This window comes from Dufourea novaeangliae, unplaced genomic scaffold (assembly GCF_001272555.1).
Source record: "Dufourea novaeangliae isolate 0120121106 unplaced genomic scaffold, ASM127255v1 scaffold16, whole genome shotgun sequence".
In the NCBI taxonomy this organism is placed as follows: domain Eukaryota; kingdom Metazoa; phylum Arthropoda; class Insecta; order Hymenoptera; family Halictidae; genus Dufourea; species Dufourea novaeangliae.
This window is the reverse complement of record NW_015373891.1, coordinates 430253-444435: the sequence shown is the minus strand read 5'-3', so window position 1 is coordinate 444435 and position 14183 is coordinate 430253.

Below are 14183 nucleotides of genomic sequence, written 5' to 3'. Positions count from 1 at the left end.
TCGAGAAGGGGGGCAAATGTCTTTATGTCACGGGTGAACGTCGATGCGAGAGCAATAAGGGGCACGGATGGAACCCGCGAGCATTATCGTTGGAATCGAGGGGGAGGATGATCGTCCTCTTTTTGCATGAGATTCTGGCATGGGACTGGATGTGGTTCTTTTATTTTGCCGCGTGGTGGACGTCTGTAGAGCTCTGTGTGCGTACGTCGACACATTTATATTGTACCAGGTGAAATCGACGATGATCGTTTTTCCCCGAAACTCTTTGATATTTCGAACACTCCACGACCAATCATTTCGTGGATCTGACGAGTGAAGCACGTTGGATTTCGAAATGGCTTTTAGGGACGATCTGCAGCTTCGCGAGAAGCGGTTCTCGTCGAATGGGAATATTAGGTTCTTCGAATTTAGGGTATGTTATCGTTGCGAAGCGAAAACGGAAGTCTTAACGATACTCGGCGAGTTTCCTTTATCCACCGGGCTACACACTATCACTCGCCGAGTTACACCCCCCGTTAAAATTCCAAAACATTCCTCGAGTTCTCCAGAATAACGCGCGTTACGATTACGTGTATAGGTCCGTTAAGGACCCCGCCCTCAGCATCTTGTATCAATGATGCTTAATCTAGACAGAGTGTGCCGGAATTCGTGATTCTGACCCGGAAATCGTGATTTCTCCTGAACAAAAATGAATTTGAACATGCGAATTGTAATGTTTTTTTTTTTTTTTTTTTTTATTTTATTAATTTAATATTTATAGTTTCTTAGCGTTAGAATTGTATCGATTGATGTGTGTTGGACAGCCAGCATCAAAATGGAACGTAAATACGGAAAACAATTTTGTTATTAATGGATTGACGAATTCCCGTAAACGAACGAATGGAATTAATTGAATTCTTTGATCTTTGTGTTTTTTTTTTTAAATTATTCATTAGTTATTTATCTAATTCTCGGTTTACACCACGTGTTTTGTAACTAACCCGCGCTCTCACCATGGAAAGTCGAGTGCCGGCGACAATAGGAACAATCCTCTCGAAAGAGTATTACTACACCGTCGAACATCTTAGGATACCGACTGAGAATGAATTCGAATTGTTCACGGTGAAGAAATTTTTTTTACCAAATCGTAATAAATACCAGCCATGGTGACAACCATCGACGAGCCGGGTGGACCCATAGACCTCAAATAAATCTCACGTTTCGCCGGCTGTTCGCATGCCAGGTATATTGTACCTTATTGTGACGTCACGACCGTGTATGGTTTCGCCATTCAGGTTAGGTTCGGGTCTAGTTGCATTTCATCGCGCAGTTTCATCAGTTGAACCGTGGTTTTACGTTCGAAACGAACGGACGGCTCGGTAGGACATCGAGAAATTTCGAATGGATCGTTCGGTGCGCGAGGGGATCGGCGACGCCGATTCCTCGTTGTGCGCGATCGGTTCTATGGGTTCCGTGTATGTGCAACGTGCATCGATGATTCCGTAATAGTGTAGCTAAGTGTAATCGACGAGTGCATTTTAGGAACGCGCGAGCAACCACGAGGTTTTGTACATAGAAAAAGTCACAGAGAACCATAGGAATTACGCCGTTTTGTAAATAAACCGATTATAGTCGAACAGAATTCAACCGCGGACCGACAGGTGGGGAAGCAAGTCTCGCGCGTACGGAGGACAGTCTTGAATCTTGGAGGGCAGATTCGATCTAAGAGTGTGCAGTGATTTTTATACAGAATATGTCAAAAGAAACGGAATAGATTTGAATATTTCGGTTATACAGTAAATCATCGAAGAGTGTTCGAAGGCTCCTTGGCACTGAGTGGTGAGACGTCATCCCTACCACTGGGTGCTTGATTGGTTCCACGGAGAACCGCCCCCAACCAGTGGTAGGAATGACGCCTGAACATTTAGTGGAGAGAAGCCTTCGAACACTCATCGATAATTTACTGTATATGAAAGTGAAAGAAATTGTCTGAGAACAGAAATCGTGCTGGTTAAGAAGTTATGTGTGAAGATATAAATAGATTCATATTTAATGCCATTTTCATGAAGGTCATTAGTGTTTTCTGAAATAGCGACATGTTTTGAGTTCCCATTGCTGTCCTTTATACCGAAATGAATTTAATCTGTTTATACACTCTCATATTTACCTGCCTGAACAGAGGTAACTATTTTCTTTGATACTTTCTTCTCTCTTCCTATTTAACAGAAGTATTTAGGCATTCTTATTCTCATGTACATGTACGGAAACCTCATTAAGATGGATCAAACAGTACCATGTTTAATTAGCTAGCCAGATAAAATCGCCTTTAAAAATGGATTTAAGGTTCATAACCTCAAAATGGCGACAGAGGAATCATCCAAATCTTCCAACGAGGATACTCTGTTGAGCTTGATGCATGTTTAAATGGTAAAGTGATAACCGGGAAAACACAAGGCACTGTAATTGTTTTTGATTATTTATTGCAAGGTAAACACCTCTAGCGACCTCATTGTTCATAACAGACCAAAGTGTCCTTGAGTTTATATGTCCTGATACCTAGATACCTGCGCTACTGTCATTGACCCCTTTGAAGATATAACCTTCAAGTCCATTTTCAAGGTACACCACGTAGCGGTTTACCCATTGTGCTGCGTCAGGTTTTAATACAAATCGCGCGTGACACAAAGTATAAACATTCAACCACGATTGACGCCGTGGACAGCGAAACGTTTCACCAGTCATAGTCGAAAGATGTTTTTAACTATACATCATAGTCGAACGAAGTCACGGTAGAATTCTGTTGCAAATAATGCGAACAGTACAACGTTTTGACGTAATTGTTGCCAGTAACAAGATATCTATAACTGGGCACTAATAGCCAATAGCACACTATGAACGAAATTTTTTAAAACTTAGAGGCGCTAACAACAATGGAAGGGCTGGACATCGATACCATTCGATTCGTCATAATGAAAGCCCTCCATAAACGTATATACAGTGATTTTTCGATTAATGCGACACTAGCAACGGCGTTATTCTCACCACTGGGGAGGGGGAATCACTCAAACAGAGTAAATAGAAGCTAAACAGGGGCTCAAAACCTTTCCGCCTTGCCATGAACGCTCCGAATTGAATTTGAGTACGTCGCACTTATCGAGATATTACTGTATAGAGTGTGCATTTGTCTCGAGAATCATATAAAAAATATAGTCAATACCTTTCTTCTGTATTTTCATAGTAGTCTAGAGTAACGAACTAGACTATTCATCGAACCCTTTTTTTACCGAGCAGAGTTGAATGATGACACCCTGTATAAATTGCTACGTGCTCTTAGATCGATCATAAATCTCCTACACTCCAGGCAGTCCTTCGGAACTTATTCCCACGATTCGGTCCGCGAACGGAGGGTCTCGTCTGTACATACGTATATCATAGTACACATATACATATATATATTTTTTTTATCGATCAACGATCTCTTCAATATTTTTACGTATACATAATATAAATATATATTATAAATAGCAGCGCGCGTGCGCGACCCTCGGGCGCGCATCGTCGTTATGAATTTTCTCCACGGTTCTCCTCCGCTTCTGTTCCGCGTGTTGTACAATATTTGTAGTCTAGGAGTGCTGAAACGTCGGGCGATCGACTTGTCTGCAAATGCCACACGAAACGATTCTTTAGGCAACACTTTAGTTCTAGTTTAAGGGGAAAAAAAACGTGTTCTGTGTGTGTCTCTTAGGCGGTTTTTAAATCTACGTGGACGGTTTTCTTTTGACGAGGTGTACGGCGGACGATATTAGTTAGCGGTAATTGTCCCTCGATGTACAGGGTGTTCTTTTTTTCGTCTTCTAATTACACGGTAAAAATCTGTACGTGAAACTTGATGTGGAAATATAAAGAGTTGGGCTTGTGAAGGTATCGTTTTGGAAAATGTTTAATTTTGATATTAGCATAGGGTTGAGTCAGAAGTAACTTTTGTCGCCAATTGCGAAGATTTAATGTAGAGGGTAATGATAATAATTCTTAGGTTTAATGGTCATTGTTGAATTTAATAACAGTGAAGAATATAGACTAAATAAAAATCAACTGTCAATTGTCTTCGATTGGATTCGATTTGGAAAATAAATGAAAGTCACTTAGGATTCAACCCTGAATAATCGAATGAGTATAGAATTTAAAAAATTCATTGCTTTACACTTTGAATTAGTAGTAGGATTGTCGACATTTTTTACAGAAATTTGTATACATTTTTTATGGGATTGTTGCTCGTATTTCAAAAGTAGGTAGAATTTCTATAATCATACAGTGACTCGTTAAGTTGGTCACGGAACGCTGTCAGATTTGTTTGACCATGTTACGCATCAAATTACGAATTTTCTTCCAAAAATTAAGAAAAACTCATGGCAAAAGCACGATAAAAGTAAAACTAATGAAACATAAATGGGAGATATATAAAAATTTACACACTTAAATGTTACTTCCAAATTATGTGAGTCACTGTATATGCAAATATTGGGTTAAATCACGAATAACTTCCGGCATAAACATTGAAAATTTACCAAATTACAATTAGATAAAAAACAATTTAAACCGAGTAAATTACTAAGTTTCGTAATATTCGAGAATATGGAATAGATTGTAGTGTCTTGAATCGAAAAAAATTCCGAAAATTAAAACTGAAGTTATCGATGACATAACCCAATATTATCTTGCGAAAAGAAAAATTCAACATTCAAAAAATTATTTCTTCACCAGCCTGTATTTTTCAAGACTTTCACTTTGTTTTTAACGAATGTTCTCATATTGTTCTCGAAACCTGTAATTCGAAAACACCCTGTACATTAACGAAACCCACACTCACCCCCGAGACGATTATTTATTTTTGTAACTACGTCCGTTCTTATTTACGTCGCGCGCCGTCTGTTTTTTCCCAGCGTGCCGCGACAGGTGGCATATATATGTATCTATATATATGTATATACACACACACGGACTTCTTATCATAGATTGTGATATTTAACTAATTAATAATTAGCGAAGATAATTCTAAATCGTGCGCATGCGCTAGTGAGAAAGTAGGCGGACCCCAAAACCATCCCCCATCCCTCATTTTAAAAACGTAAAAAAACCGAAAAATTACGGAAAAATCCTTCGATCCCGAGATTTTCGAAAGAGGACAAAAGCGAGAACGAACGAAAAAAAAAATATATAGGGATGAAGAGGAAAGGAAACGAAAAGGTGTTGCGCTTACTTCGACCGCGCGTAGAATGATAAATTCGTTGTGTAACCGTGTTTTTGTAGCGTTCAGAGTGTACAATTGAGTTTCGCTTTTTCGCGAACGCACCGATTCGGTAGATCCTTTCGTTTTATCGAACGACGAAGAAAGACGATGTGTATGGGGGTGAATCGCTTGATTTGAACACGTTGAACTCGTGAATTGTTTATTGTGCGATGAAATATGTCAAGCAAAAGTTACGTGGTAGTTGGGGTGACATGCAGCAATCAGTGCTTTACCATCTGGATTTTTCATTCGAACACAGGAGTTCCATAATATCTCCATAATTAATTGCCGAGGGTTTTTTTTATTGAAAATTGTCGAGGGTTATGTAAAGTAGAAATTATTTCATGAACATTTTGGTAATTGTTGATCGTACTGCAGCAAGAAAAGTGTCAGAAATCGAGAACATATAATTTTTTATGAGAGCGAAAGGAAGGTAATTCAATTACGTAACATTTTATGCATTAAACAAAAGGACAATACTCCCATCTCTCTTGAAGTATTGCTTCAATTTATTATATTTTTTTGAACGGTGGATCTACTCATATTAGTAAATATTTCGCGGGGTAACATGAAGATTGATAATTTCTTACTTGTGACACTTTTTTCGCGAAGGGACGATTTGTTTTATTAGGTCTGATGAACACTTCTGTCGTGGACTTTCATGCAAATATTGGCAATCTGTTGGAAAAATAAAATATTAATTCCTTTGTAATAGTTATAAAACAATATTTATTCTATCTTTCTAAATTCAGATTAACTATTAATATTTACAAAAATGACTGAACTACTGAAACAATAGGACTTACCGTCAGATCTAATACTCTATTACTCAGTCTACTACGGATTCAAATTTTTCTATAGTGAAATAGCAGATATTAGTCTTGATAAAAAATATACAGGGTAAAAGATTGTTCACTGTACCATATGTCCCCTTTAATACCACGTGACTTTAAGACATAATTTTGTCCCCGTATGTCAGATAATTATAAGACTAAGTTGACGTCAAATTAGATTCCTCACGCTATGTACAAACAAAACAGAAACCGCATAGAAGCTAAATTAATTTCACCGAAAAAGAAAAAGAAAAAAGACGCACATCTGCGTCTCATCGAGCCGACGAAGAAACGTCGAGTTTCCGTTTTTCCGCGCGCGCAGTATAAACAATACGCTAGCAACAGTAATTAACCTCTTGCCTTACCATTTGTTTAACAACTCCACTCTCAAGAATTACTTTATCGTTAATAATTTCCCAGATACAAAAAGAATTCCAACGGCAAGTGTAACATTAACTCTAAATCTTAAATGTTAATACCATCGAAACAGTATTTCACTTTGACTTAAAGAAATTATACAAATATTTATTAAATGCAGTTTGAAATCGTTATCAATGTTATAAGGCAAGGAGGTTAACCTGCTGTTCTGAGACGAGAACGTCGTGTCGGTCCGGTGTCGATCAAAGTGATGCTACTGGTTCGTCGTGAACGACGATGAATCGATGGTCGCGTTCCGATCGACGCCCTTCGCACTTTCATCCGACCGTGTAAACGACTACTTCGCCTTAACGACTAAATAGCCATTAAAATTCTCGCCTTAACGACATGAATTACTCAGTGATCATTGAAACCCGACTGGACGCTTCTGCGATCTCACCCGTCAAATGGGCCCCGACCGGATCCATCGATCGGCCATCGTGAAATAACGCAGCAATAAATTATTAATCGTTCGAACCAGTGGATCGCGAACGAACGGATCGATACAACCCCGAACCGACACGACTGGCTCGTTTTCAGTATCGTTGCTGATCCTCTCGGCTACCTGAAACCGTGATAATTTGTACATAAATCGCGTAAGCAATTTTACCCACGTACCTACGGTGTCGATGAATTCTATATGGGTATATATTATATATATACACATGTATATAAATATTAATCTGTTTGAGGTTCGGGGGAGGGAGGAAGCGTGAGCGAAATTGCACGGCCTCGAAAGCCTTTAGCTCTATCCGGGGGTTGTACTGGGTGCTCCAAGAAGTAGGGATCGTGTTCTGAGATCTGATAGAGAGTTATTCTCAAAAAAAAAAAAAAACATTCTAGCAAGTTGTTGTTTGTAAATGTTTTCTTGTTAAGTAATTTTCGAAGAATTTCATGTGACGCACAGAATTGTTCACGTATGTGGAGAACAATAATTAATTGAAGAAATTCTGCGTTTATTTCTGGTGGTCAACAAATCCTGACTGATGCGAATAAATCTGTGAGTCATTTCTATGTTGAGTTTAGAGGACTAACGGAGCTAAGGAACATTGCTTGAATTTCTTTTGTGTCTTTGTAAATACTGCTAGTGACAAATTTATATGCATAAAATAGTGAAATGAACAGAATAGTTGGCACAGGAGACAGCAGATCCAATTTCATTATACAAGAAAAAATATAATATTCAGTATCAACACGCTTTCAAGCTTTGTAACGATAACTTTACAAAAGAATAATTTTGTTCAGGATTACACTATCTATCAGACCTCAACCTGTTGTTGTTACGTGTGGGTACATCAAGTGTATACCTCATCAGGCTGTATAGTAGGTGAAATGAATATAGTGACTTGTTTTATACAGAATTGGTCTGATAAACTATCTTCTTATTGGGCTTGACAAGCTGTCAGATGAATGCTTCTGTATTTAAAAGCAGTAATTTGTTACAGAAATTTGCCACAAGACCATCATTAATACTCTTATCTTAACCATTGGCAAAAGTTACGAATTCAGGTCTACTACCAAACAATTTAACCCTTTCGCTGTGGCAGACGTTATGGCAGAATAATGATTGTAGAAAATTTCAAGTTTCACGGTGACTAGTCGTGACAATATGAACTTGCAAATCATGCAAAAATGTAAGCGCCTTTCTAGCAGTCGTTGAGAGCAGAGTAGGAATATTTGTTGGCAAATAGCAGCAGCGAAAGGTTAAATTTATCAAAACTTTTACCACCTGATGTCTTACAATATTCGTCAAAGTCACTGTATTCATTATACAGGGTGTTAATAAAAGTTTGGTACACCCTTGTGAGGTGGATTCTACATTTGTAAGATGAAAATCACGAATTACGAAATTGCGTTCTAGGCTTTCTTTCAGACTTACTAATTTCGCAAGGTACGAACAAAATACGCGTGAAATTATGTCTTACGTTAAGGGTTATTCTACTTGAGAATCACGTTCAACTGTTTCACGAGTTTGTTTCATTCATTTCATTAATTAATAACACGAAAACGAAGCTTCCAACGCAATTTCCACATTCTTGATTTTCGTCTTAGTTTTGCACATAGAATCCACCCTGTGAAGGTGTCCCCTATTTTTATCAACACCCTATTATATATGAGATTCACACGCACAATCTTCTCCAGACTGTTGTGTCACGTACATCACGCGTATGAGCGGTCATCGATCGATGTTCGTTTGCGCGAGCAAGTTTCGCCACGGTTGCGAGAGGGTGTGACAGCGTACAACGACAATAATAACGATATTTAACCGTTGAACGTCGATAGAGATAAGAGACTATCGATTGATCGGTCCATTGTGTGCACCGAGGCTTGCTTTATCGACTGATATATTGTTAGAGCCCCACGATCGATTCCCAAAAATTGTGAAGCACCGTTTCGAAGTTTGTCCCCTGGATCTGTGACAGGACAACTTCGAAGAAACGTTTCTTTAAAATAACGTAACTAGGACTTGACTCTCTAAGTACAGTCGTGGGGTCATTGCAGACCCGTTGGCTCGAAAATTATAACATAAACAACAAATTAATCGTTTATATGGTTCGAATGAAAAGATTTACGCGATAGATTCTATAATTCTAAAATCGACGAGTCTTCGATGACCCTGCCACCGTATTCCCGAGGTTTAATACATCGACCAATTTACCGATAGACTCCCACGGTCGACTATTCTCAGAAATCACAGAGATTCCCCTGTTCGCGGTGCGATCATTCGAATAGAAACCTTTTTCTCACCTCATTGAGCAATAATAATTAATCAACGACAAAGCGATCGCGCAGCAATAATGTCGTTAACTAAGCGTTAAGTCACATCGTGTACAAGCGTGTGGAAAGGGATATTCGCTATTTTCTTTCAACGAACGCGGTACTAACCTTTCGTTTTCGATCCTCAGATTCGGGCGTGCTGTTTCGTAGTTTTGTTTTCATTTTTCTTCTATGTTCGATCGATTTACGATTTTTCGTTTCGATTCAGATGTACCCGTCCCGGAGCTCGGTACACCGGTAGTATTCATTTTGTCGTTCTCATCGTATCGTTAACGAGTCCTCGTGGAACCGCGGTGCGCCAGACGGTATTCGGATAGTATAAGACTGAGTACGCTTAGAGAAGAACGGAAACGATGGAGAATTGTACGCTGATGAGTCAGAATAGAAAATTTGCGATCGAGATATATGATGTTGGACAAGATATAGCGAACTCGTAACATTTTTTTGGGTCACTGTACAAGTGTTTCTCATACATTTGGAGGAATTTTTTCCGAAAAAATTTAGTACAGAACTTCTAGTATTTTAAGGTCCTAGAACATTTTCCAGCTCAGATTTGGATTCTATTCGAAAAGAATGTGTCTAAATTTTTGGTTAGAGTGGCTCTGACACTTAATTAGTACTGATTGGACTATCAATTCAGTATCTAAAATTAGTTTCACAGTAAATAGATTAAATAGGAAATTCATTGAACTTTATTAACCCTCAGAAGGTAGATGTTTTTAGTGTTCGTGCCTAGGTTCAATTGAACCGCCATGCTTCCTTTTTAAAAATATTTTTGAGTGCAATCATTCAGAAAGACCTGCCTTCTTAAATGGCTGAAATTAATGACTTCTAGCTTAGATTAGATATTGTAAGTCGATGAATTAGATAGAACGTTTAAAAGCTAGGGTCAAAATACACCTAGGCTCTGCCATCCGAGGGTTAATGTTATTAGTTTATTGTTTAATGTACATTTCTTGTTCTTATAAGTGGATCAAGTCCGTAAGGGATTTATGAGTGCTTTTTTTTTATTTGAACATGTTCTGCCAGACTTTAATTACATCCACGAGAATTCTTTTTGTTTTTTTAAGTACTCGTAATATGTTCGAATACATCCAATACCAAGATTCGAAGCAGCTTGGGATGTACTTGGTCTAATAATTATCATTCAGATCTCAGTCAATTAACAGGAGCGAGTCCATAGTTGGCTAATTTTACGAATTCACTAAACAAATCTCCAAAAACCTCTCAAATCAACTCCAAGCGATAGAATTATTTAGAGTCAATATACGTAGAAACATTATGAATCGATTTATTTCAAAAATACATTTTATGTTACTATATTGAATATGGTTAAAAATAATTATACAAAAAATATTAATATCGAAAAGATCGTACAAAATGAAATTTGTCAAAAATTGTACATAAAATATTAAAATTGAAAAGCTTATACAGAATGGAATTTGACAAAAATTGTACATAAAAGACTAAAATTAAAAAGCTTGTATAAAATGAAACTTAGTAAAAATTGTACATAAATTTTAAAATTAAAAAATTTGTAGAAACTGAAATTTGTCAATTCAATTTTTGAGAGGTTCATATCTTGTCCATCGCGAGTACAAACACAAAGTTATTATTTCTTACGTAGCGAAAAATCTATTGACTCGAACTCGAAGAACCGTGACGCTTCCTTCCGGTTCACGGGACAATTCGCGTGCAATTGTGTCGTGTTCGCTCGTTTTCGTTCACACGTCGTCTCCGGAGCACTGCGATTTCACGCGGACGAAAGTAACTAGAAAAGGTCCCGACTTCGTTCATGACGCAAGACAAAATACTTTGTGGCATTTAATTTAAATATACGTTTTATATTTATTTGTAAGTTGATTTTGTTTTTTCAGTCCGTTCTTACCTTCCACCCCGATTTCTCAGCGTGTCTCGGTGTGTAAGCAGCTGTGAATAGACATTGGCGATGTTAGAGGTGTTGTAATTTAATATTGTTCGAGGTTTCAGCGTTTAATCACTTCCAAATAGCAGAATTTATTAATTTTACACGCGATGGGGATCACTCGTGATGCGATTAGTGAGGAATAACTTTTCATAGAAAACTCAAGTAGAAAATATCAAATAAAATTTTTGCAAATTAGACTCTCTTTTTGAAAAAAAAAAATTACTCTGAGAATTTGTTACGTACACGTGCAATTAAATAGGATTTATCTAATGTGTCTGATCATTACTCGCTGTTTCTACTTATGGTCAATACGAGTGCATACGTAGCAGATAAATTTCAAATTCCTTTTTCTTCAATATAAAACGTCGTACAAGAATGTGTTGTGAGTGAACTCCGAAACTTTATGCCTATTTACAATTTTTGATATTAATATATATAACAATCAAAATTGATCAGAACATTATTTCGCGCACGATAAATGTTTTAGTATATTAATAATAATTCATAGACGGTACTAAACTTTGTCAAAATCTGTGTTCTAAAGCATGCTTCAATTTAGGAAATTTAGTAAACCGTGACACAACAAAGTTACTAAATCGCTAAGTAATATCAGTATTAGTTTATCATTTTCAGCCAAAAGGCAGATAAAACGATAATTTTTCCAAGAGTGCACTCCTTGGTCTCAAAAGAACAAACAGTAACGATTATACGTCGCCAATCTGAGTTAAGTCTGAAAATCCCAAATCTTCAGAAACATTAATTTGCACCCAGAAGCCTCGATCAATATCGACGTCGAATATCTCGAATCGAGAAGATTTGAACGTACACCAATGTTGGTACAAATTCGAATATATTGCTTGTATTGTCACATATCATTAACGAGAAGAGAAAACGAGGAAGAAGGCAGCAATTAATATTTCCTTCCTCGGTCACTGTATACATATAATTCCACGTAACTCGTGGCAGCAGCTTTCATGAAAACGCGAAATCGAGACTGAAACCAGAAACCTCTCTGGTCACTCGAAGCAGCATCGGAATCGAATTTTTGGCTGGTAATTAAACGGATTGATCGAAGAGCCCGCGTTCTCGATGTAATTGGGCTTCTGCAACCACCCTCGGTGCGTCGTGATATACATGTTGATTGCGATTAATTTGCCATTCGATCCGAAATCAGAGATGGTATATAGTAAACAGACGTGTTCCTGGTTCGCACGGCCGCCATATCGTCGAACGTGCTTAGAAATCTGTACAACGCGGATGTGTACGGAAATTTAGGTACTTCGAGTATGTTTCACAGGAATTTGGAATAAAGACACGTCCACGTTTGCTATGGAGAATTTTTAGTGGTGAAAAATATGAGGAGAAATTCATTAACTTTTTCGCCACGTCGGAACTGGTCAGAAAGTGCTGTAGCCTGAACAATTGTGCACCTTTTGTGTTATTTTTAAATCTTGAAAGGTGGACGTTCAGGGGAATTTTGTAGGTGATGGTATCTGAATTCATTTAGATCTTTACTCATTTTTTTTTTTATTATAATCATCTGCAAGCTTAGCTCTTTGCACTCCTAATTCTTTTGAAATTTTCTTTCCAATAATTCTCTATTGTTTTAGGTGTTTTATTTTAAATGTACTTCAGAAGATACTTGTTTGATAGGAACCAATTTAAACAAATATTTTTCAGTAATTGTATTGCTAATAGCATTGGAACTTTGCTTTAAATGACAGAATCTTGTTTAATTTTTTAAAATATTTGACCGAAGCACCATACAGGAAGGCAATTTTTATTAAAAAAAAACATCGTAAATAAGTACTGGAATTCATCTACTTTTTCTTTATTATTTATAACGTGTAAATTCCACCCTATGAAAATATTCCACCTTTTCATTAACACTCTATAGAAGATCTTTAAAAAAAGGGTTAAACCTCATCTGCATCATAACTGTACAAAGACTCCAATACACTTAAAAAAAAAAAACAAGATTTTGGATCGATACTTACTCAAAGAGCACCCTGTACACCCTCAAAATATGTAACAGCAACATAGACCACGGGGACTCACTTGAAGATGTGTATAGTATAGTGTCTCGCCTAGCTATAGTGACTTTAGGTGTGACACTCTCAGTTGGGGTGCTGTGTGATATCCTTGAGGGTGTCCTTTGGTACTTATTCAGGGCTGTATTTATTTGGTCCCATTTACGTGCTGAAATACTTTTTGTACCTTTCAAAATTGAAATCATTTTTTCTTCTCATAGTATGTACAACTATTTAAGAAGATAAAAAATGTATATTTTATCTGCCCGTTTTGGTATACGTGTACCTTTCTGGCTCGAACATCCACTATCCGTCAAATTTGTTGGCAGTCCCTGGTCGTTTGACTTGAACTTCCTCATTTTCAATCGTTTAAAGGTGGAAATTCCAATTTTTATAACAAAACAATACTTCTTGAAGGAATCGACATTTGAAAAACAATTATTTAATCTAATTAACTGTTTAAAGCTCAGAATGATGCCCTTAGATACTGCTACTTTTCACTATCTATTATTCAAATAAAATTATGCCCAACTTTGACGCAAACTCCTACTGTTTTTAAGTCACTATAACTCGGGGAGGCACTGTACCCAAAGACGTTCTTCTTTTTCCGGGGGTCACGACGTGTCAAACTGGTCGGGTTATTTTCAAACCAATTATGCCCCGTAAACGCCTTTTCTTTCGAGGAGGAGCCGGAACAGAGGGAATCCGCCGTAACGTAAAATTAGAAAGTACACTGAAAATAGTGTGTCGGCTCGCTTTTGAAATCGTGTACGTGTGTACACACTCGATGGCGCGAGGCGCACGCTTCCTCCTTCGGTACCGGAGGAAAAAGAAAGAATTACGATTAGCTTAGCTCGTAAGGCGTGCAACTGCGCGACCGACCGCATAAATCACCGTGACACACACGTTTTTTCGTGCCGCATCAGCGAACT